The following is a 23314-nucleotide window of genomic DNA, read 5'->3' on the forward strand; positions in this document are numbered from 1 at the left end:
AGATGATCTGCCCACCTCAGCCTCCCAAAGTGTTGGGATTACAGGAGTGAGCCACCGTGCCCCCACCAAAGGCTCTTCTTAAAGGGGGTTAGTGGGAGATCATGTGAGATTGACTAGTGGGGTGGAATTTCCCTCTGTCACTACCCAGGAACTAGGCTAAGGCAGAGCTGTGCTTTAAGAGATTATTCTGGCAGCAATGTAGAGGACAGACTGGCAGAAAGACACCCTAGTTAAGGCTGTGGCAATAGCCAAGGACAATGATGAGGAGACACTGAGTTTGGACACTGATAAGAAAGGTTTGAGGGCTTGGGGAAAGTGCCAGATCCCTGGGCTAAGAATTGGGAGGCCTGGGTTCCACTGCCTGTCTGTAAAGGAAGGTGGTTTCGGGAGGGTCAGAAGATCAGCTATTACATAGCAGGGAACCCAGCTCTGTGGCATTCCGCTACTCACCAGCTCCTGTGGACCCTCCACTGGTTTCAAGGGGCTCCTCCAGGTGTGGTACCAAATACAGTGAGAAGACATGGTCGTAGGCAACAAGGAAGGCAAGCAGGGTTAAGGCAGGACTGTACATGAAATCCCTGGAAGAGAAGAAAGAGCTGTTGACCTATTTCCTTTTTTCTACTTCATTTTTTTGACAACTGCAGAACAATTTCATCATATGGATGCTCCATAATTCATTTACCTATTTCCCAATGGGTGGAAATTGACAAATTTTGCTATAAACATTGTTGTCATGGAACTCTTTATGCATTGAATTTTGGGCATAGGTAAGAGTTATTTCTGTAGGGCAGCTTCTTGGTGGTGGAAGAGTGTGTGCATTTCATTTATTTATTTAGAGACAGAATCTCGCTCTGTTGCCCAGGCTGGAGTGCAGTGGCATGGCTCACTGCAACCTCCGCTTCCCAGGTTCAAACGATTCTCCTGCCTCAGCTTCCCAAATAACTGGGATTACAGATGAGTGCCACAATGCCTGGCTAATTTTTTGTATTTTTAGTAGAAATGAGGTTTCACCATGTTGGCCAGGCTGATCTCGAACTCCTAACCTCAGGTGATCTACCTCCTCAGCCTCCCAAAGTGCTGGGATTACAGGCGTGAGCCACCGCTCCTGGCCAAATGTATGCCTTTTAGATTTCAAGAGATTTTGCTCAATTGCCCTCTGTAAAGGATTATCTTTATTATTGGGATGACTAAACTGAGGCTCCAGGAAGTTGTGTCATTTGTTCTCAGCCAGATCAATGATATAATTTTATCACTGGAGTCTAGACAGGTCTATCTTCAAACCTCTGTTCTCCCCATTACTCCATGCTATCAGGTTATCAGTTCTTAAAACTCTTTCCATTGTCTATTTAGCTTCCCCACAATCAGCAAGAAAAACCCTACAATGAAACAGGCTTAGGTGCGTGTTTGGGAAACAGAAAAGAAGTGAGGAGGGGAGGCTAGATTGCACTCCATGGGTGGCTCTGGGACTGGGACAGTGCAGCTCCCCAAGATGAGAGCCAGTGGTGGCAGCTTAAATGTGGTAAAGAAACAAGCTGAGTCTCTGCAGTGGAGAAAACAGCTCAGCCTGAGAGGGAGCCCTGGGGCTTCCTTGGAGAAAAACTGATTGTTTCCCAGACAGCCTGCACCTTAATCCGGAAAAATCTTTGGTAAGGAGTTGTCAGCTTTCAGTGCTTCCCATCAGCCAAACTGCCTTGGGTTCTTGTGACACCTTTGCCCAAAGGGCTGAGTGCTGGTGTCAAAAGCTCTGCTCCTGAGATTCATTACAAGTCTGGGCTTCTCTCCCTTTCTGATTCTGCTTATCCTCCAGCTTCCCCATGCCATCCTCATGGAGTCTTGAAGTGACAATTCACAAAACTGCGAGCTTCCCACAGTGAATTCCAGCCTGTGCTTGGTGCCTGTTGAACATGGGACAGAATTAAATGGTGGGTTGGAGTCAGGCCAGGGCTCAAATCCTGGACCTTTCTCCCTGGAACCCAAGGCAAGTGGCTCAACCTCTCAGGATCTGTAAAAGAAGAATACTGGTGCACCCAGTCATAGAGTTGCTGGGAGGATTAAGTACAATCATGAGTATTTTTCATTTTCCAGACTCCCCAGGTTGCAGAGGTGACAGCTCCTGGCGTTTGACACAGAGGCCGGTGAGGATAAAAATAATGACAGCATTTAAGGACTGCTGACTCTGAGCTAGGCAGTGTTCTAAGTCTTTACATGTATTATATTTGTTATCTATTGCTCCATAACAAATTCTCCCAATATATAAGCAACAAATGCTAAAATTTATTTTATTTCATTATCTCACACAGTTTTTGTGGCTCAGGTGTCTGGGAGCAGCTTGGCTGGGTGGTGCTGGTTCAGGGCCCCTCATGAGGTTGCAGCCAAGATGTCAGCTGGAGCTGCATCATCTGAAGGCTCAACTGGGGCTGCAGGATCCCTTTCCAAGATGGTGTGTTGCACGCCTGGCTCATTTGTGCAGGGGGTTGGCAAGAGGCCTCAGTTCTTTGCCATGTAGATCTTTCCAGAGCGCTGCTCAAGTGTCCCTATGACATGGCAGCAGGTTTCCTCTACAGCAAGTGCTCCAAGAGAGCAAGGCAGAAGTTACAATGTCTTATATGACTTAGTCTTGAAGTCACACTATCCGATTTCTGCAACATCCTGTTGGTTACACATGTCAGCCCAATCCAGTGTGGGAGGGGCCTATACAAGGACACAGTACCAGGAGGTGAGAATTACTGGAGCCATGTTGGAGGCTGACTATACATCTGTTCACTCATTTAATCCCTGAAATGCACCCAGAAAGGCTTAGAAGAGACCAAGGTGATGAAAGAGGTACTGAGTATGGGAGACCAAGAGGAGCAGAGGCAGAGGGTCTAGTGGCAGTGCTCTACCAGCATCAGCAAGGTGAGCTGGTGCCTTCTTATCTAATGACAGTGGTGTCTCCAGTGGAGAAGCCTGGTCAGGAGTGGCTGGTGAGTTGTTCCTGGTTGTGTCTTTTCCAAGCCTGATTCTTCAGCCTTGCTGGAGAGTCTGTGAGCCACCAAATCTCTAAGAGGCTTAACTGCTTAAACTAGCTGAGGAAGGTTCTATTACCACAATGAAGATCTGCAATGACTGCTACGAGCTATTCAGAGCACAGAGGCCTCATTTTTCTTGTACTGAACACAGTGAGTATGAGAGAGCCAGCAGTGAATGGTCCAAGGGCCGAGTAATCTTAGGTGTTATTAGTAAAAACATAGCACCTATAATAAAGGAGGTGAGAGTGCATTCCTATTCTGCACTGGTCAGAAGACAACTGGAATGTCAAGTCTGCAGGCTATTTATTTAAGAGGGACAGTGACAAATTAGAGCCTGTCAAGAAGATAGGGGCCAGGATGGTGGCAGAACACAAAACTAAACCCTGAGGCCCAGGAGATGTTTTCCGTGGGGATGAGAAGACACTGAGGGGGGCGGTGAAGCTGTTTTCACATACATGAAGTGTTCTCTTGTGGCATCATGGTGCAGAAGGCTGGAAAGACTCAGGCTCAAGTCCTGGTCACTTCCTCTCTGTGGGCCGGGACAGGCCCTGCTGTGGTTTGAATATTTGACCCCTCCAACCCTCATGTTGAAATGGGATCCCCAGTGCTGGAGGTGGGGCCTAATGGGAGGTGTTTGTGTCATGGTGGCTGATCCCTCATGAATTGCTTTGTGCCACCCTTGCATTGTAATAAATGACCTCTCACTCTATTTGTTCCTGTGAGAGCTGGTTGGTAAAAATCCTGGCACCTCTGCACCACCCCCATTCCTCTCTTGGCATGTGATCGCTGCACACTGGCTCCGCTTCCCTCTTCCATGAATGGAAGCTTCCTGAGTCCCTCAGCAGAGCAGACACTGGCACCATGCTTCTTGTACAGCCTGCAGAACTGTGAGCCAAAGAAACCTCTTTTCTTTATAAATGACCCAGCTTCGGGTATTCCTTTATAGCAACAGAAATGGACTAAGGCAGGCACTTAAGTTCTGTGAGTAATTCACGGTGACAGTAGCATACAGGAAATGTTTAGTGCATATAGGCCCCCTCCTCTCTACCCTCAGCACCCACGACGGTATAAGAGACAGATTTGAACTTGGTCTGAAAATGGAATGCAAGCAGTGATCGCCTGCCCCTGGAGGAAATCAAGTACAGGCTGAATGACCTACTGGACTGTCTACTCTTATTTCACCCATCTGGAGGCTGCGTCCGTGTGAAGCGTGGGACATGTATTTTCTCACTTATTCCTATTGGCGATCTTATGAGTAGGTGCTATTGTGTCCATTTTGCAGGTGGAGAAACTGAAGCCCATAGAGATGAAATAGCTTGTCATTGTGACTGGCGTTGTCAGCACTTGAACTCAGCCTTCTCTGACTCCAAAGCCTGTGTTTGTAATCATCTTGGCTGCTGAAGGCAGGAGAGTGGCAAGTGGTGGGCAGAGAGGTGGGGGTGGGACAAGCATGGGGAAGAGCTGGCACGGATGTCCTCTAAGACTCTTTCTAATTCAGAGCTTCAGGATTCTTTGGTTTCCTTGAGGCTATGAAACAAAGCTGCTGGCGCAGGCTGTGCCTCAGCCCAGCCTCCCAGCCCCCTGCAGGATGTTTGGCACACCAGCCTGACTTTCCGCTTCTGCATGCGTGGAAGGAAAGAGACAGAGAAGGGGCCTCACTGCTCCCTGAATGCCATGGCAGGCCCTCGCAGTGGGGCCCCAGGCAGCCAGCATTGTGCAAGTTGGAGAAGCAGGCCCTGGAATCCTTTCTTTTCCGGAGAATTTACACGCAGGACAAAGAGAGCCATTATCCCCTTGGCTGCCACGGCTGCTGTCCAGGCCTGTGGCCCAGGTGTCACATGCTGCTGCCATCTCTCAGCCTGCTTTCTCTCTTTGTCTGAGGGAACACAGAGCTTGGCCTCTGATCCCTTCCCTGACACCTCCCCAGCCCCCTCCAGGCCTTGGTGTCTGGCCACTGCTTTTCTGAAACGAACTTGAATCCCGGTAGACTTGGACAAGCCAGAGGCAGTTTTGAGGGTGATGGACAAGGCTGGGGCTTTGGAATGCTGCCGCTGTAGCCCTGTGACCACACGTGGGCTATGGGCCCTGTCAGGAGGTGCCCTGGCACCATGCAGTTTGTATCCGGCTCCATTAGGCTTTCTATTGCCTACAAAACAAAGCAGACTTCCTTAACTGGGCCTTGCACCCTGCACCCCTCCCATTTCCACATTCCGATTACGCAGGAACGTGGAAGCAGTGTCGGGAGCTTCCTGTCACTCAGCACGAACCTCCCGCCTTGGTACATCTGCTTAAGCTTGTCTCTTCACTTGGGAGTCTCTTCCCACCTCCTTCACTGGCAAAGTCTCACTGATCCTTCAAACCCAAGCTCAGACGCCATCTCCAAGGCCTCAGCTCCCCTCTGCTGGGCTCCCTTACCTGCCATGGGCGATGAGGTGTGCTGGTTATGGGAGGGGCCTCAAGCTGGACTGCCTGGGTCCAAGTCCTGACCCTGCCATCTACCCAGCATGTAGCCCTGGGCCTCAACTTGTTTGCCTATAAAATGGAGATGATTGGGTGCTTCACACCTGTGGTTAGTAAAGCCCCTGGCACAGAGTGAGTGCTCAACAGAGGTGGCCCTTATCATCATTCAGCAAAGCATTTATCCAGTGCCCTCGGTATGTCCCCAGGAAACACAAAGGACAAGATCAATGCATTCTTGCTGCTCGGGGAAGCATGCAAATGGAAGTCCAAGAGACCTCAGAGCCCCTGGGATACAGGCTATGGAAAGGATGGGTCAAGGGGCTACAGAATCAAACCCGGAGAGGGGAGTGGCTCCAGGAGGGATTCCTGTGTCCATGTTGTTTGGGACAGATCCCCGTCTTCCATGGAAGGCTGGGCTGAGGCATTGGTCTTCTGTCTTCCACCTGTGCTCCTGGCTGCAGAGCACTCGGGGTCGGGTAGAGGACTTCCAGAGGGATCGCAGACTCTCTTGCTCATCACATTTGTGCTTCTCTCCTGGGTCATCCTTACCAGCACTGCAGGGCTGTGGGTTCTGGCCCTGTCAGGGGCCAAGCATGCAACACTGTCTCCTCTCTTAAAAAACAAGAACAGACTCCCTTGAGCCCATGCGCACCTCTGCTCCTCCCCTCCATAGACACACTTCTTGGCTTTCTTTCCTAACAAATTTCCTCTAAGGATGAGCCTGTTTCCAGACTTTACCCCCCACCCTCAGGTTCTCCTCCATCTATTCCAATCTGCTTTCATCCTCATTGAACTACTATTTAATACCATGAAGGTCCCCAGGGATCTCTATCCTGCCCGAACCACTGGAGAATTTTCATTCTCCTTTTGCTGGGATTGGATCGTTATTTGACCAGCTCATCGTTGGCTCATTGTGTCCATTTTTTATTTCTGCAGCAGCAGATCGTCACAAAGTTAGTGGCTTAAAATAACACGTTTGGTCAGGCGCAGTGGCTCATGCTTATAATCCCAACACTTTGGGAGGCTGAGGCAGGCGGATCACCTGAGGTTGGGAGTTTGAGACCAGCCTGACTGACATGGAGAACCCGGTCTCTATTAAAAACACAAAATTAGCCAGGCATGGTGGTGCATGCCTATAATCCCAGCTACTCAGGAGGCTGAGGCAGGAGAATCACTTGAACCCGGGAGGTGGAGGTTGCGGTGAGCTAAGATCGTGCCATTGCACTCCAGCCTGAGCACAAGCAACAAGAACAAAACTCCATCTCAAACACACAGACACACACACACACAGACACACACACAGACACACACACACAGACATAAAGACACACACACGCACACACACAGACACACATGAACACAAACACACACACGAACACACACACAGAGGCACACGCACAGACACACGCAAACACACACGCACACACAGAGGCACACGCAAACACGCACAGACACACACACACATACACACACATTTTACAGTTCTGAAGGTGAAGTCGGAGATGGGTAGCAGTAAGCTGAAATGCAGGAAGGGCTGCATTCTCTGGAGACTCTAGAGAAGAATCTGTTTCCTTACCTTTTCCGATTCTAGAGGCTTCTAGAGGCTACTCATATTTCTTGGTTTGTAGTTCTCCTCTTCCATCCTCAAAGCCAGAAACACCAAATATCTCTGTCCGTCCTTCAGTGGTCATCTCTCCCCCTGACTTTAACCAGCAAATATTCTCTGCTTTGAAGTCCTACCCAAATAATCCAGGACAGTCTCCCCATACCAAGGTCCCCAACCTTAATCACACCTGCAGTGCCTCTTTGCCATGTAAGGCCACATATTCACAGGGTCAGGGGATTAGGACTGACATCTTTTGGGGGTCATTACTCTGCCGACTCCACTCATTCTTAAAAACCTTTCTTTCCTTTGTTTCTGGACTGCCATTCTTTCCTTGCTTTCCTCCTACTGAACTGGTTTTAGGCTTCTTTACTGGTCTTGCTTCTCACTGTAATTTATAAATGCCAGAGGGCCTTAGAGCTCAGTCCTCAAGGGGTCTACGGTCACCATGTGAGAATCGCACTCAGACCATTGGACCTATACATATTCTTAGCTCCTTATCTGCAGTCTCAATCTCTCCTCTCGCTCCAAAGTCAAAGACTGTCAGAACATCTACTTGACATTTTCTTTAGGAGACACCTCAAAATGTGCATTTTCTCATTTAATACCTCAAATTTATACATGCCCAAAGATGAATTCTGTATTGTTTCCAAGTATTTTCTCCTTCCTTTTCTTTCTCATCTCAGGAAAAAGCACCACCATCTGGCTGGGACCAAAAGTCCAGGAGTCATTCTATTTTTTTTTTTTAACAAAACAAAACAAAACAAAAAAAACAGCAGTCTCGCCCTGTCACCCAGGCTGGAGTGCAGTGGCACAATCTCGGCTCACTGCAACCTTAACTCCCTGGGTTCAAGTGATTCTCCTGCCTCAGCCTCCCATGTAGCTGGGATTGTAGGTGCCTGCCACCATGCCCAGCAAATTTTTATATTTTTAGTAGAGACAGGATTTCACCATGTTGGCCAGGTTGGTCTCAAACTCCTGACCTCAGGTGATCTGCCTTGGCCTCCCAAAGTGCTGGAATTACAGGCATGAGCCACCGCGCCCGGCCTGGGAATCATACTTGACAAGATTTTCTTGCATTCCTCTTCCTGGTGAGCAGCGTGTTCTATTGACTGTACCTTCAAAGTCGGTTTGGAGTCCACCCATTTGTCATCGCTGGCCATGAGCATCTTGGTCCAAGCCACCGTCTCATCTCACCAGGATTACTGCAACACTCTTTTAGGATCCCTGTTTCCACCTGTGCTACACCCAGTCCCTCCCCAGTTCTCCACACAACATCCACAGCAGAATCTTAAAATGGAATCGGAGCATCATTTCCCTTGCTCAGAGCCTCCAGTGGAAACACCTTCCCAATCCTTTGAATATAATGCAAGTCTTTGGCATATCCTTCAAGACCCTATGACATCTGATCCCCGACACCAATCCGATCTCCTCTGGCCCTCACAACCCCTTCATCTGCTGCACTCCACCCCTACAGACTGCCTTCCCTATAGGTGCCTTGCAGTGACCACACCATCACTGATGTCACTGATGTAAGGTTATCACAGTGGTTGTTCCCTTGCCTGGAAGGCTCTTTCCCCAAATACCTATGTGGCTGCTCCCTCATTACATGCACACCTCTGCTCAAATGTCACTGCCTTGGAGAGGTCGCTCCTGCTTATGTTGCCTGTATCATATGTATTTTATTTATCTATTATCTCTCTTTCCCAATAGGATATAATCTCCATGAGAGCAGGGGCTCTATTGTGTTCTTGGCTTCCATACCCACAGCACCAAAAATAGTGCCTGACATGAAAGAGGCAGCCCATATATTTGTTATCTGATGAATGAATGAATGAATGAATGAGTAGAGGATGCTGCCTTTAGAGAGGAGTAAGCCTGCTGGGGAAATGGTCAGGGAGTCGGGGGTTCCCTGACAAGAGGAACACGTCAGAATCAGGAGGTGGGAGGTGGCTGGGTGTGATGGCTCATGCTTGTAGTCCCAGCACTTTGGAAGGCCGAGGTGGGAGGATCACTTGAGGCCAGGAGTTTGAGACAAGCTTAAGCAACATAATGAGATCACATCTTTAGAAATCATAAAATAATTGGCTGGGCATGGTGGTATATGCTTGTAGTCCCAGCACCTTGGGAGGCTGAGGTGGCAGGATTGCTTGAGCCTGGGAGGTCAAAGCTGCAGTGAGCCGTGATCACACTACTGCACTCCAGGCTGAGTGACAAAGCGAGATCTTCTCTCAAATTAAAAAAAAAAAAAAGAAAGAAAGAAAGAAAAGAAAAGAAAAGGAGATAGGAGGCAAAGCCTCTGAGGGAGACTGTCTCCATGGCAACCAAGGCCCAGTGGCTGCTCTTGAGGGAAGGCCAGGGAGGGCAGCAGGCTGATGGAGCCTGCGGGGACACCGCAGGAAGCAGCATGTCAGTGCCCAGCCTGGCACACAGCTCAGACCTCGAGACTCCCTGCCCGGCTTCCACCTCATTGCTCTGGCCTTGGCAGACCCAGCAGATGGGCTCTCGGCGGGGCCCTGGAACTCGGCCGAGCCGGGCTCTGCTGGTGCAGTACAACTCTTCCCTCCTGAGCCCGACAGAGCTCCCCAGACCAGGAATTCTGGATCATGAACCTCAAAGGAGCCTTACCAGGTAAGGGCCACCCTGCAGCAGGACTGCAGATGACAACCTGAGGATGGTGCCACCTGCTGTAGTAAGAACACTAGAACACGAGCAGCCAGCCTGCCTCTCCCTGGGTGCCTGGAGCATGCCTCATGTTCCCGCTCTGCCGCTCACAATAACTATGGGAACTGGGCTATTTATCCCCAATTCAAAAATGTGACCTGAAGGCCAGACAGGGTATGGGGCTTGTTCAAAGTGACACAGCCAAGAGGTACTGGATCTGGGGCTAGGCACGGTGGCTCATGCCTGTAATTCCAGCACTTTGAGAGGTCGAGGCGGGTGGATCATCTGAGGTCAGGAGTTCGAGACCAGCCTGGCCAACATGCTGAAACCTGTCTCTACTAAAAATACAAAAATTAGCTGGGTGTGGTGGGTCACAGCTGTAATCTTCGCTACTCAGGAGGCCAAGGCAGGAGAATTGCTCGAACCTGGGAAGTGGAGGTTGCAGTGAGCTAAGATCGTGCCATTGCACTCCAGCCAGAGCAACAGAATGAGACTCCATCTCAAAAAAAAAAAACAAACTTAAAAATCCAGTGCTGTATCTGGGACTCCATAGCCCCCTTCTCTGTTTCTGCTTTCTGGTATTAACCCCTCCTGGGTAATTGGGCTGAGGCCCACCTGCACCTCCTCATTAGGCTGCTTATCACAGAAACCTTTCTTCCCAATGCAGCATGCCACACGGCATGTCTTATCCTTTGTGTGCTGTTGATTTTGGGCCATTTTGGAATCACATTTTACCCTACTATTTTGGTAATGAACGCACATAGCTAACTCTTCTGCCAAATGTCCACTGTTCCCGTGCCCAGTGCCAGGTGGGCCGTGATGAATAATAACAGCGCGAATGATTGCTGGGGAGCGTTTCCTCTGTGCCAGGCTCTGTCCCATGTGCTTTGCGTGGATAGATGCTTTCAGTTCTCACAGCAACCCTCTGGGGCAGGATATTTTGCTGTTCCCATTTTTCAGGTGAGGAGACTGGCTTGGCTTCTGGCTTTGGGGCAAGAAAGGAAGACAATGCATTTGTTGAGCACCTGCGAAGTGCCAGGCCTGCATGAAAATGAAGGAGCGTCTCTTCATTTCTCAGGGAAACAGGTGCAAACGGGAAGTGCAAGTGAGAGGCAGAGGCTGCCACTCTCTGCCCCTCACCCTCATTTCCCTCCCTGAAGGTCAGGGAGTTTTTTCCACCAGAAGTTCTCTGGAGCTGTGTCCACGTCTTAGGTGACAATGGCAAAGACAGCAAAAGGGTGTCCTGTGACGTCATTTCCTCTTTGTCCAGCGCACTTCCCCTCTTCCCCTCCTGAAGTCCACTGTGGCGACTTCCTTGTCTGGGAAGTGTCGTAAGCCCCGGCCTGACTCTCCTCAGTCCCTACCCCCTGACTCAGCACACCCAATGGTCCCCCATGACCCACCAAGGCCCTGCTCTGAAAGAAAGAATGAATGAATGAATTAATGAATGAATGAAAAGAGGAGGCTTCCCTTGGGGAGGAGTGACTCCCATTCCCCTCCCTTTCAGATCCATGTGAGTAATAGGATTTTCAAGGAAAAAGCATCCTTTTTTGTTAATTTTTAATTTTTGTGGGTACACAGTAAGGTATATATATTCATGGGGTACACTTTTAAGCTAAAAATTTACTTTATTATTCCTTTTTCTACTACAGAAGTATTCCATGTTTGTTGTTGAAGAAATGAGAAGATTCAGGAAAGCTGTGACTAGGGCGAATCTCCAGTTCTGAGCCTTAGTTTCTAAAAAAAAAAATGTCTAGGAGAAAACAAAAACATGTATCCTCAGCATACAAAGGCTTCGGACGTACAGATCTGCTCATCGCAGTATTGTCTGTGCCCTTGAGAAATTAGAAACTTGCTGCAGGTCCATTAACAAGGGATCAGTTAAAAAACTATGGCACATTCGACTGGGTGCTGTGGCTCATGCCAGTAATCTGAGCACTTTGGGAGGCTGAGATGAGTGGATCACTTAAGGTCAAGGGTTCGAAATCAGCCTGGCCAACATGGTGAAACCCTGTCTCTATTAAACACACACACACACACACATACACACACACACACACACATTAGCCAGGCATGATGGTGGGCCTGTAATCCCAGCTACTTGGGAGGTTGAAGCAGGAGAATCTTTTGAGCCTGGGAGGTGGAGTTTGCAGTAAGCTGAGATCACACCATTGCACTCCAGCCTGGGCGACACAGAGAGACTCCATCTCAAAAAGAACAAAAACTATGGCACACTCACACAAGGTCCACAAAAAAGTATGGTATCATTTCATATTCATTGAGTTAGAAACTTCTGGACTCACCATTGAATGATAAGAGCAGCGTTACAGCGGATGTTTTCTACTTGCCTCTCCTATCCACTCTATGTACTTTTGCCAGTGGGCTTCCATGCCCTCTAACTCTGGTTGGGTTGGCAAGCGGAAGACATCAGCTTGCTGGAGGTGGGGAGAAGAGTGAGGCGAGAGTGTTTATTCCTCCGACTCCATCTCTGCTGGTTTTCTAGGGCCGGTTGTGACTGTACTCAAGGTTATACTTTTTGACAGGCTCTGATTTGCAGTAACCACTCCTTCTAATTGCCTTTCAGCCCTACGGGTGTTCATGGTTCTTCCCCATTGCTAGCCCTGATGTACTATGCTATTCCTTGCTGGTTTTCCTAACCTCTGCCCACATCTATGTAAACAGTTCCTTTATTAAACTCTCCTCAGTTACCTAGTTGTGTATTTCATCTCTTTCTGCCAAGAACCCAAACAATATAATAACACAATCCCATGTAGGTAAATTCATATCCATGCATATACTCAAAAAGGGAGGTCTTGAAGGGCGTTCATGAAAACATTACTGTTTCAGTGTGTTGGGATTTGAGTGGGATTTTTTTCCTTCTTTTCACTTTTCTATAATAAGCAGGGATTATCTTTGAGTTCAGAAAACTCAACAAAACAAGCAAAACAGTTGTTGTAAGGGTCAGATGAAGGCAGGACGTGACCAGTGCTTTGTACATTAGGACTCACCATTCAAACTTAAGATCCCAATGAGTGAGCCAATTGGTCCAAAGATCTCTAGGATGTTTGCATTGAGATGCAATTCCTGATTTCCTCAAGATAAAGGCCGATTTCCCTCCAGAGAGAATAAGTCAAACGTGAACGAGGCAGTCCAGCATCCCTGGTTTTTTTCATTTCAGAGCATCTCAGCACACAGTCAAGTCCAGATCATTTCTTCTCCAGTAGTCTGCCCCCACCTGCCCTCCAGGTCAGTGAGCCACCCGCCCTCCCCCAGCTTCTTAATGTGCAAGGGCAGAGAGGGCCAGATGAAACCCAGGGCGACGAACTTGCAGTGAAACTGCCCCTCTGGTCTCATGGGTCAGCATGTCTGTGCCAAAGTGAAAGAGATGACTTCCAAAGGAATGCCTTCTTTTTCATAGAACTTGGCAATGAATTAATCATTGTTTATCGGGGCTATGTGATCTTTGGTCCCAGTAATGGTGCTAAGACATAAATCACAGCTCTTTGGGGGTGGGGTTGAGAAGGGGGCCCAGGACAGCTCTAAAGCCCCGTTCTTCTAACATGAAAAAAAATATTCTTGTTCTCAGGCGGCTGGGAGTGGACTCTGGGCTATTTATAATCTGCTGCTGCCGAGCTAAGGCATTTCTGCAGCTGGGGCTGGGAGATAATCAGCACGGTTTTTTTTTTTTTTTTTCTTTTTATTCCTCAAGCCAGGTCTGCAAAACAGACCCATCTCCCCTAGCAGTCCACCCCAGTTCACCCCAGCCCAGCCCACCCGCTTGGCCCCAGGGCCTCTGAGCCTGGCCTTCCTCCCTTGGTTTTAGCTTCCAAGAAAGCAAAGGATACATTTAACAGCAGAAAGGCCAAAATAGCTCAGAGTTGAAGGTGAGGATTGTGACCTGCTGGCAGATGGATTTGCCTAGAACTAGCCTGTGGAATGTCCAAGGAACTTGGCACAAAGGGTCTTTCAGAGCTATGGGGAGGGGGCACATGCCATGGGCTCCATTCTCCTCTCTCAGAAGTTGCCCCGGATAGAAAATCAGGGTCCCAGGGAGGGCAACACCAAAGTATTCCCATTGTAATCTTGGCAGGAGAGTGAGCATAATGGCAAAACTTCTGGAATAGGGCTCAGAAGACCTGAGCCTTAGCCCTGCCTCCACCATGACAGACAGATGATACACTGGTGATGAGGGGTAGGCATCTTCAGGTCTTTGGACCTCAGCTTCCTCATCTGTAAAATGGGCAGCTAAGCTCAGGGTTCCTCACTTTTTTCTTTCTTTCTTGTTTTTGTTTTTTGTTTTTTGCTTTTTTTGAGACAGAGTATTTCTCTGTCACTCAGGCTGGAGTGCAGTGGCCTAATCTCAGCTCACTGCAAACTCTGCTTCCCAAGCTCAAGCAATTCTCCTGCCTCAGTAGCTGGACTTATAGGTGCATACCACCTTAATTTTTGTATTTTTGGTAGAGATGGGGTTTCACCATGTTGGCCAGGCTGGTCTCGAACTCCTGACTTCAGGTGATCTGCATGCCTTGGTCTCCCAAAGTGCTGAGATTACAGGCGTGAGCCGCTGCACCTGCGTAACGCTTTAAAAACCCTTCAAGGCACTTTTATAAAACAACATTGCATAGAAGCAGAATATATAAAACAGATACAGCAGGATAACTGGTTGAAATGGAGTGGGGAGGGAGCTTGAGGCAGCAAGCCCATCCACTTGGCCTCTTTCTCAGTCCAACCAGATAGACCAGAAGCCTATGGGTCTGGGAGAGTCGGATCACTGCTGGCTCATAGATCTCCAATATTCTAATGAATTTTGAAATTCACCCCTTGGCTCATCCATTCTTCCTCTCCAAGTATTTGCTGAGCTCCTACCATGTATCAGGCTGGCCTTGGTATTGTGAATAAGAGGATGGTAGGAAAGCCATTGTTCTTGGCTCATGAAGCTTGCTCTCTGGTTGGGGGAAAACATATGAATTAAATAAACACTATGTGTGCATGTATATTTATTACAGTACTGAATATGGTCCTCCTCCCAAATTCCTGTCCCTCTAGGAACTTCAGAATGGGATCACATTTGCAAATAGGATCCTCACAGATGTAATTGGTTAAGATGAGGCCGTACCAGAGTAGGATGGGCTCTAACTCCAGTCTGGCCGGTATCCTTACAAGAAGGGGAGAAGGGACATGAAGACAGACACACACAGGGAGAATGATAGGTGATGGCCAAGGCAGAGGCATAGCTACAAGCCAAGGAAAGTCAAAGATTATCAGCAAACCGCTGAAAACTAGGATGAAGCAAGAAAGGATTTTTCTCTAGAGCTTATGGCGGCAGCCTGGCACTGCTGACACCTTGAGATCAGATTTCTGGCCTCCAGAACTACAAAAGAACACATTCCTGTTGCTTTAAGCCAATGTGTGGCATTTACTGTAGCAGCCCAAGAAACTTATAAAAATACAGATGGTTCTCACTTTTCACAGTAGCTATGTTTTATAAAATCACAGCGAGCACTGAATTAGTGAATACTGAACCACTGATCCTAGGGGAAAGATAGGGTGAGGTTCCTGCGAGCCTCTGGTTTCATCAACCAATCATTACATAACCTTGTTTTATGTGTGTTTCTGTTTAAAGACACCTTACTTAGTACACATCGTCTATTCATTGACATTGAATTCAAGACCAATAGCGGTACAACGGATGCTTGAGTGACTACTACCTAATACACATTTCCTCTGTGAGGCACAGCACAGCCTTCTGGTGCTCATGAATGCTAGGCAGCACTTAAGCTCTATGCCTGGGGTCATCTGAAACAACTAATGACACAACCAACAAAAATCATGAAAATGTGAGCTGGGCATGGTGGCTCACACCTGTAATCCCAGCACTTTGGAAGGCCGAGGTAGGTGGATCCCTTGAGGTCAGGAGTTTGAGACCAGCCTGGCCAACACGGTAAAACCCCATCTTTACTAAAAATACAAAAATTAGCCAGATAGGGTGGCCCGTGTTTGTGGTCCCAGCTACTCGGGAGGCTGAGGCAAGAGAATCTCTTGAATACAGGAGGTGGAGGCTCCAGTGAGCTGAGAAAAACACATTTTCTAAATGGTTTTCTTTCTTTCTTTTTTTTTTTTTTTTGAGATGGAGTTTCTCTGTTGCCCAGGCTGGAATGCAGTGGTGCAATTGTGGCTCACTGTGACCTCTCCCTCCCTGCGACCTCTGCCTCCAGGGTTCAGGCAATTCTCCTGCTCAGCTTCCCAAGTAGCTGGGACTACAGACATGTGCCATCATACTCAGCTAATTTTTGTCTTTTTAGTAGAGATAGGGTTTCACCATGTTGGCCAGGCTGGTCTCGAACTTCTAACCTTTTGATCCAGCCACTTCATCCTCCCAAAGTGCAGGGACTATAGGCGTGAGCCATCACAACTGGCCTAAATGTTTTTCACCAAATTGTTTGATAAACGTTTTTCACTAAACTGACGGTGAAAAGGACACTTGTTTGAGTACGAGAGCATGAGAGCAGAAACAGGAAGGCAAAGTGTCTCCTGGTTGGATCTCAGCTGGAGACGTGTGCATTGGGTGACTCAGGTCTTTTGCAGCTCTCCATGTGTCTGCAAACGACCTTGACAGTGCTTTAAGTGTTTATTTTGGAGTTACAAATGCATTTTGGGGATTAGACAAATTCCTACATAGAGAACCTGCAAATAATGAGGATGGACTGTGCCCACATACACGCACATTCGAATTATATAAAATGCTGTGGAGGAAAACAACAGAGTATTTTCAAAGACAAGAGGGAACACCTTCTGTAGGTGACACAGTCAGGGAGGCCACCAAAATGGTGGCATTTCAAGTCAAGGCTTAAGGGATAGAGAGGAACCAGGGGCGGCGGGGAGAGGTCTACCAGCAGAAAGGGCAGCTTGTACAGTCCCAGCAGGAAGAAGGACGGCTGCGCTTGCGTGGTGAAGTGGGGGTGTGAAGAACAAGATGGGAGAACAAGTATGGAACTCAAGAGGCACGTCAGGCAAGGGCCTGAGCGGGTCAGGGAGGGCCTGGGAAGATCCTGAGTTTGGATTCCATTCAAAGTGCAGTGGGAAGCTCTGAAGCATGTTGGGCAGGAGAGTGAAATGTCCTGGGCAGAGTTAAGGTTTTCTCAGGCTGCTCCACGGATTTGCCAGGGCAGGGTCTGGACCCCTCGGGTGGCTCATCTGAGAAATAAATGTGTGATACTGTCAAATCCTTCTTCGGATTTAGAGGGGGGTGTAAGCAAATGCTGAGCCCCGTGTCACGGCGTGGTAACGCTTGTTTGTTCCACTCGTCACGGCATTTGTTTTTTCAATCAGATCTGCTTACACTGTAATGCTTCAAACCAAGGGAGTAAGCCTCGCATGTGACCACTTCAGCTTCCACAGCAGGAAAGGGGAGGGAGTTATTTTTAGAAGGGAGACCTCTCAGTGCCCCTAAACCAGGCTGGAGGCACTGCCTGGCCCCAGAGGACGGCTGGCCTTGCCTATCAGCTTTCATCGTGGAGGAGGCGTGGGTGGACCGAGGTACCACAAGTTGCCAGGAATGCCTGACCAGAAACTGCCCTTGGGTGGGTCCCACAGCTGCCTCCCCTTCACTTGACCCTAGGGCCGCTGGCTTCCTGGCCTTGTGCAATCTTCTAGATGCAGGAAGACGCCTGAGTTCTCCCTGAGGCCACCAGGAGTTCGATTTCATGGCTTTGCCGTGTGCCCCCAAACCAACCATTTATCCTCTCCATGCCTTACTTCAGTATGCCCATCTAACACTAATCACCACCCCTCCCTGACTGTCCCCAAACCTTACGAGAAGAAATGGCATGAAGTTCCGGAGACACTTTGAACTCACTGGCAAATTGTGCACTGGGAGGAGAACACACTGACGGCCACGTTCTTTTCTTCCTTGAGAAAGTCCCTTGCTAATCATTGAGGCTGGCTGAGCAAGCTTGCTCCTTTACATTTGGTAAGTAAGGAAGCCCCTCATGCTACCTCATCATATTTTCTTCCTCTTCTTCGTCGCTTACCAACACTCCCTTCTGTAGGACATGCTGAGGAATTAATATGAGTCAAAAGGAAGAATGACAAGTAAGTGGTATTTCTGGTCTGGAGTTTGGAGGGCAAGTTCAGTCCAAAAGTTAGCTGCTTCAACCAACATGAAAGGTACAGAGACTCTAGGACAAATACACTTGATGTTTTTATTTTTTATCTATTTATTTATTTTTTGAGACGGAGTCTAACTCTGTCGCCCAGGCTGGAGTGCAGTGGTGCAATCTCGGCTCACTGCAACCTCCACCTCCCGGGTTCAAGCAATTTTCCTGCTTCAGCCTCTCAAGTAGCTGGGATTATAGTACACTTGGTATTATTTTATTTTATTATTACTGTTTTGAGATGGAATCTAGCTCTGTTGCCTAGGCTGGAGTGCAGTGGCACAATCTCAGCTCACTGCAACCTCCACCTCCCTGGTTCAAGCAATTCTCCTGCCTCAGCCTCCCAAGTAGCTGGGATTACAGGCACCTGCCACCATGCCCAGCTGATTTTTTAATTTTTAGTAGAGACGGGGTTTCACTGTATTGGCAAAGAAGGTCTCAAACTCCTGACCTCGTGATCCGCCCACTTCAGCCTCCCAAAGTGCTGGGATTATGGGCGTGAGCCACCCGCCCAGCCCACTTGGTATTTTAATATGAAACTGCCTACCTGCTCCAGAGAAGTAGGCTTTGTTCCTCAGTTTATCTCAACACTCAGCCTGTCAGTCAGGTTGTGGGGTCCCTCCTATCCAGGAACCATAGGCTGTTGTCCTGGTTCTGGTACTTTCCCTCTGAGTCCTTGGACACCTTACCTAACCTCTTGGAAACTCCTGTCTGTGAAGAGTGTGCACGGAGAGCTTCAGCAGCCTGCAAAGCAGCCATCCTCACTTCCACGGAGCAGGTATTTTATTGCATTCTTTCAAGCTCAAGGACTCCAGAATTAGATCCCAAAAATATGCCCAAGAAACATTTACACCCCAGGAGCTCAAGCCAAGTAATGAAAACCACAGAAAACAACCAGGGAGCCCGTGTCCTGAAGTCACCTCTTCCTGGGAGGTCCAGGAGAGTTTTTCCTACTTTCCCTCAATTGTCCCTCCCTTTCCTTCCCTTCCCTTTCTTCCCCAGAGGGCGATGTGTGTTAATCAAGGAGCCCGCATTTGTGCAGGGATGGACGATTACACACCTACTGGGTGAATTGCACCTAGGAGGGGATGCCACTCTGTAAAACAGGACCAAATCTCTTGCTTTCGGTCCTCAGAAGATCTTCTGGTTAAAATCATCGAAAAAGTTGTTTCAAGTCTCTGGAACAGCTGAGGTTAGCAAAAATCAATGACGCTTCCTCTGTGTGGGTGCGGGTGCTGCACTAGGTGCTGGAATGTGGAAATGAGGAAGATTGTGCCTGAGGATTTCATAGCAGGTGAGCAGGAGAGAGGCCTAAAGAAGCTTCCCCCAGGGAAGGTGACAAGGGCAGTGATAGGATAAATATGAATTGCAAAGAGAAGACAGACAAGAAGTTCAGCTAGCTAAGAAGTGTGCTAATAACACCTTGATCAATCATGCCTCCACGTTTTTTTTTTTTTTGTTTTGAGAATCTCATTCTGTCACCCCACCCAAAGTGGAGTGGCAGGAACACAGCTCATCGCCACCTCGACCTCTGGCCTCAGGTGATCCTCCTGCCTCAGCTTCCTGTGTAGCTGGGGCCACATGTATTTTACCACCATGCCTGGCTTATTTTTAACTTTTTTTTGTAAAGACGGGGTCTCACTATGTTGCCTAGACTGGTTTCAAACTCTTGGACTTAAGCAATCCTCCCACCTTGCCTCCCAAAGTGCTGCAGTTACAGATGTGAGCCACTGTGCCCAGCCTCACTTTTTTTTTTTTTTTTTTTTGAGACAGAGTTTTGCTCCCTCTCCCAGGCTGGAGTGCACTGGTGCAATCTCGGTTTACCGCAACCTCCGCCTTTCCGGTTCAAGGGATTCTCCTGCCTCAACCACCTGAGTAGCTGGGATTACAGGCACGTGCCACCACATCCAGCTAATTTTTGTATTTTTAGTAGAGACAGGGTTTCACCATGTTGGTCAGGCTGCTCTCAAGCTCCTGACCTGGTGATCCGCCCACATCAGCCTCCCAAAGTGCTGGGATTACAGGCATGAGCCACCGCACCCGCCTAGCTTCACTTTTTTTTTTTTTTTTAAATAAAAGTTTATGAAACATCTTAACACAAGATCTCCTTTGCTCCTCACAACCACCCAGTGAAGCAGGCAAGATGACAGGAACTCCCCACTGTGATAGACGCGGGGCCTGGGGTCTCCCAGGTGCCCACGGCAGATGCAACACACAGCAGTGACCGACGGCAGGGATCACAAGTATCGCTTCCACCCCTTCAGTACTTCCTCTGTGCCAGGCCTGTGCTAAGCGCTAGATGAGCACAATCCCTTTGCATTCTCATGGCTCTTTCAAACAGGTATTATCACTTTCTTTTAAAAATTTTTTTGTTAAATATAAATAATATATACTTTATATATTATATACAAAAATACATGTAATTTACCATTTTAACCATTTCCAAATGTCCAGTTGAGGAGCATTAAGTGCAATCACATTGTTGTGCTACTGTCAGTACACCATCCACAGAACTCTTCCTCTTTCCAAACTGAAATTCTATGCATTTTAAACAGTAATATCCTAGGCCCCTCTCTCTCCAGCCTCTGGCACCTACCATTTTGCTTTCTGTCTTTATGAAGTTGACACTCCAGCTATATCATAGAGTATTTGACTGCTTTATTTCAATTAGCATAGTATCCTCAAGGTTTATCTATGTTGTAGCATATACTGGAATTTCCCCCCCAACACCCCTCGTGTGTGTGTGTGTGTGTGTGTGTGTGTGTGTGTATGTGAACCTCTCTAAAGGATCCTTCCTATATATATATATATATATATTATTTTTTTTTTTTGAGACATAGTTTCACTTTTGTTGCCCAGGCTAGAGTGCAATGGCACCATCTCGGCTCACCACAGCCTCTGTCTCCCGGGTTCAAGTGATTCTCCTGCCTCAGCCTCCCGAGTAGCTGGGACTACAGGCGCCTGCCACCACGCCTGGCTAATTTTTGCATTTTCAGTAAGACGGGGTTTTACTGTCAGGCTGATCTTGAACTCCTGACCTCTTGATCTGCACGTCTCAGCCTCCTAGGCTTCCTTTATCAGGTTGAACAATATTCCATTGTATGCATATATCCAATTTTGCTTATCTGTTCATCCTCCGTCAACGAACACTTGGATTATTGCCACACTTTAGCTATTGTGAATAATTTTGGCTATTGTGAATAATCTGTATACATGAGTGTACAGATATTTCTTTGATAATACAGGTATTATTAATCTTTTTACGGAGAGGGAAACTGATGCTCAGACATATTAATTTCTCCCAGTTTATCAAATAATTTATGGGAGAACCAGTCTATGTAACTCTAAAAATAGGGATCCCAACCATTGCACTATCCTACCTCTAAAAACCATGGATTTTAACATCACAATATCTGAGTTAAAGTTTCCAGCTCTGCCACTGACTGATGTGACACTGAGCAAGTCCCTTAATCTCTCTGAGCTGAAGGCTGTTGTAAGAATTAAGTGAAGCAATGTGCTTAATTATAGTGCCTGGCACAGAGTAAGTGTTGAATACACATTGGCTTTTGTTATAAGTGGCAGCAAGTGTGTAGGAGAGCTGACCTGAGAACCCAGGGTCTTTGATTCCTTGGCAGGAACCTGCCAGGTGGGCTACAAGTTTCCTGGCCAAACACTGGTTCTTACCAGCTGCATTGTGAGCTGTGCCTATGTCATCTTTGTTTGTATCTCATTGGACAGGCAGATCTGAAGCCTGGACCTGCCATCTACATTTCTCTACCAACCCAGGGCTAAGTATGTCACAGGCATTGTGTGACAGCAAGGTGTAAAGAAAAAAGCACTGTAGCCAGGCGTGGTGGTTCACGCTGGTAATCCCAAAACTTTGGGAGGCTGATGCAGGCAGATCATGAGGTCAGAAGTTCCAAACCAGCCTGGCCAACATGGTGAAACCCCGTCTCTACTAAAAATACAAAAAATTAGCTGAGCATAGTGGCGGGCGCCTGTCATCCCAGCTACTCAGGAGACTGAGGCAGGAGAATCGCTTGAACCTGGGAGGCGGAGGTTGCAGTGAACTGAGATCGTGCCACTGCACTCCAGCCTGGGTGACAGAATGAGACTCTGTCTCAAAAAAACAAAAAGAAAACAGCACTGTCAGGAGGTCAAGAGTAGGGTGTCCTAACCCAGTGTAGCCACTAAACAGGCCCCTTCTCCTCTCCACTGGGTCTCAGTTTCCTCACCTGTAGATCAAGGATTTTACAGGTGCTGATTGCTAAGATCTGCATGTTCTGGAAACTCCTAAGCTATGATCTCTGTTTAGTGTTGCCCAAGGCTTGGGTTGTGCCGTCAGACTGCCTGGGCTCAAACCCTGGGACTGAGGCCTGCTTGCTGTGTAATCTTGAGCCAAGGGCTTGTTATCTCTCCAGCCTTTGGTTTTCTCATTATTAAAAACAGAGGCTAATAACAGAGCTTGTGTTGTGGGGCTTCTCTTAGTCCGCTGTGTGTTGCTGTAACAGAACACCACAGGCTGGGTAATTTATAAAGAAAAGCAATTTATTTATCACAGATCTGGAAGCTGGGAAGTCCAAGATCAAGGTGTCGGCATCTGATGAGGGCCTTCATGCTGCAGTATTCCACCATGGAAGGCAAAGTACAAGAGTGAGCCAGAGAGTACCGAGCAAGCAAGAGAGGACTGGCCTCACCTTTATAACAACCCACTCTTGCAATAACCCACTCCTTCTACAACAACATCAACCCATTCACAAGGGCACACCCCTCATGGCCTAATCGCTTCTGGAAGGTTTGACATCTCAATACAATCATAACGATAAGTAAATTTCAACATGAGTTTTGGAGGAGACATTCAAACCATAGCAGGGCTACTGTGAGGATTAAGCAAGATAATGTACCTGGCATAATTCAGTGCTCAGTAAATGCCAGCTGTCAGTATTCTTCTTGTGATGATCACGGTGGATACTTCTAGATGAGCGAACAAGAATAGTATGAAAAGGTATAGTGGAGCCAATATTATTCACTGTCAATGATTCTTGGATTGCCCTCTGATAATGAAAATAACCTACCTCAAAAGTTGTGGTGGAGAATAAATAAGATAAAAATGTAGGCTGGGTTTGTTGGCTCACGCCTGTGATCCCAGCACTTTGGGAGGCCGAGGCAGTTGGATCACAAGGTCAAGAGATCGAGACCATCCTGGCCAACATAGTGAAACCCTGTCTCTACTAAAAATACAAAAATTAGTTGGGCGTGGTGGTGCATGCCTGTAATCCCAGCTGCTAGGCAGGCTGAGACAGGAGAATGGCTTGAACTGAGGAGGTGGAAGTTGCAGTGAGCGGAGATCACACCACTGCACTCCAGCCTGGCAACAGAGCAACACTCTGTCTCAAAAAAAAAAAAAAAAAAAAAAAAAAAAAAAT

At 47.8% G+C, this 23314-nt stretch overlaps 1 long non-coding RNA gene across 1 annotated transcript in view; it reads left to right on the top strand.

Moving 5' to 3' along the window:
* The first annotated feature begins 851 nt into the window (after window positions 1-851).
* LOC116529560 overlaps window positions 852-23314 on the top strand; it is a 22810-nt gene continuing 347 nt past the window's right edge. The window contains exons 1-2 of the long non-coding RNA XR_004259542.1: window positions 852-868; window positions 1979-1982. This is a non-coding gene — a long non-coding RNA (uncharacterized LOC116529560). The remainder of the gene's footprint in view (window positions 869-1978; window positions 1983-23314) is intronic.

Source organism: Sapajus apella, unplaced genomic scaffold (assembly GCF_009761245.1).
Source record: "Sapajus apella isolate SASKATOON/1434 unplaced genomic scaffold, GSC_monkey_1.0 scaffold3, whole genome shotgun sequence".
Lineage (NCBI taxonomy): Eukaryota > Metazoa > Chordata > Mammalia > Primates > Cebidae > Sapajus > Sapajus apella.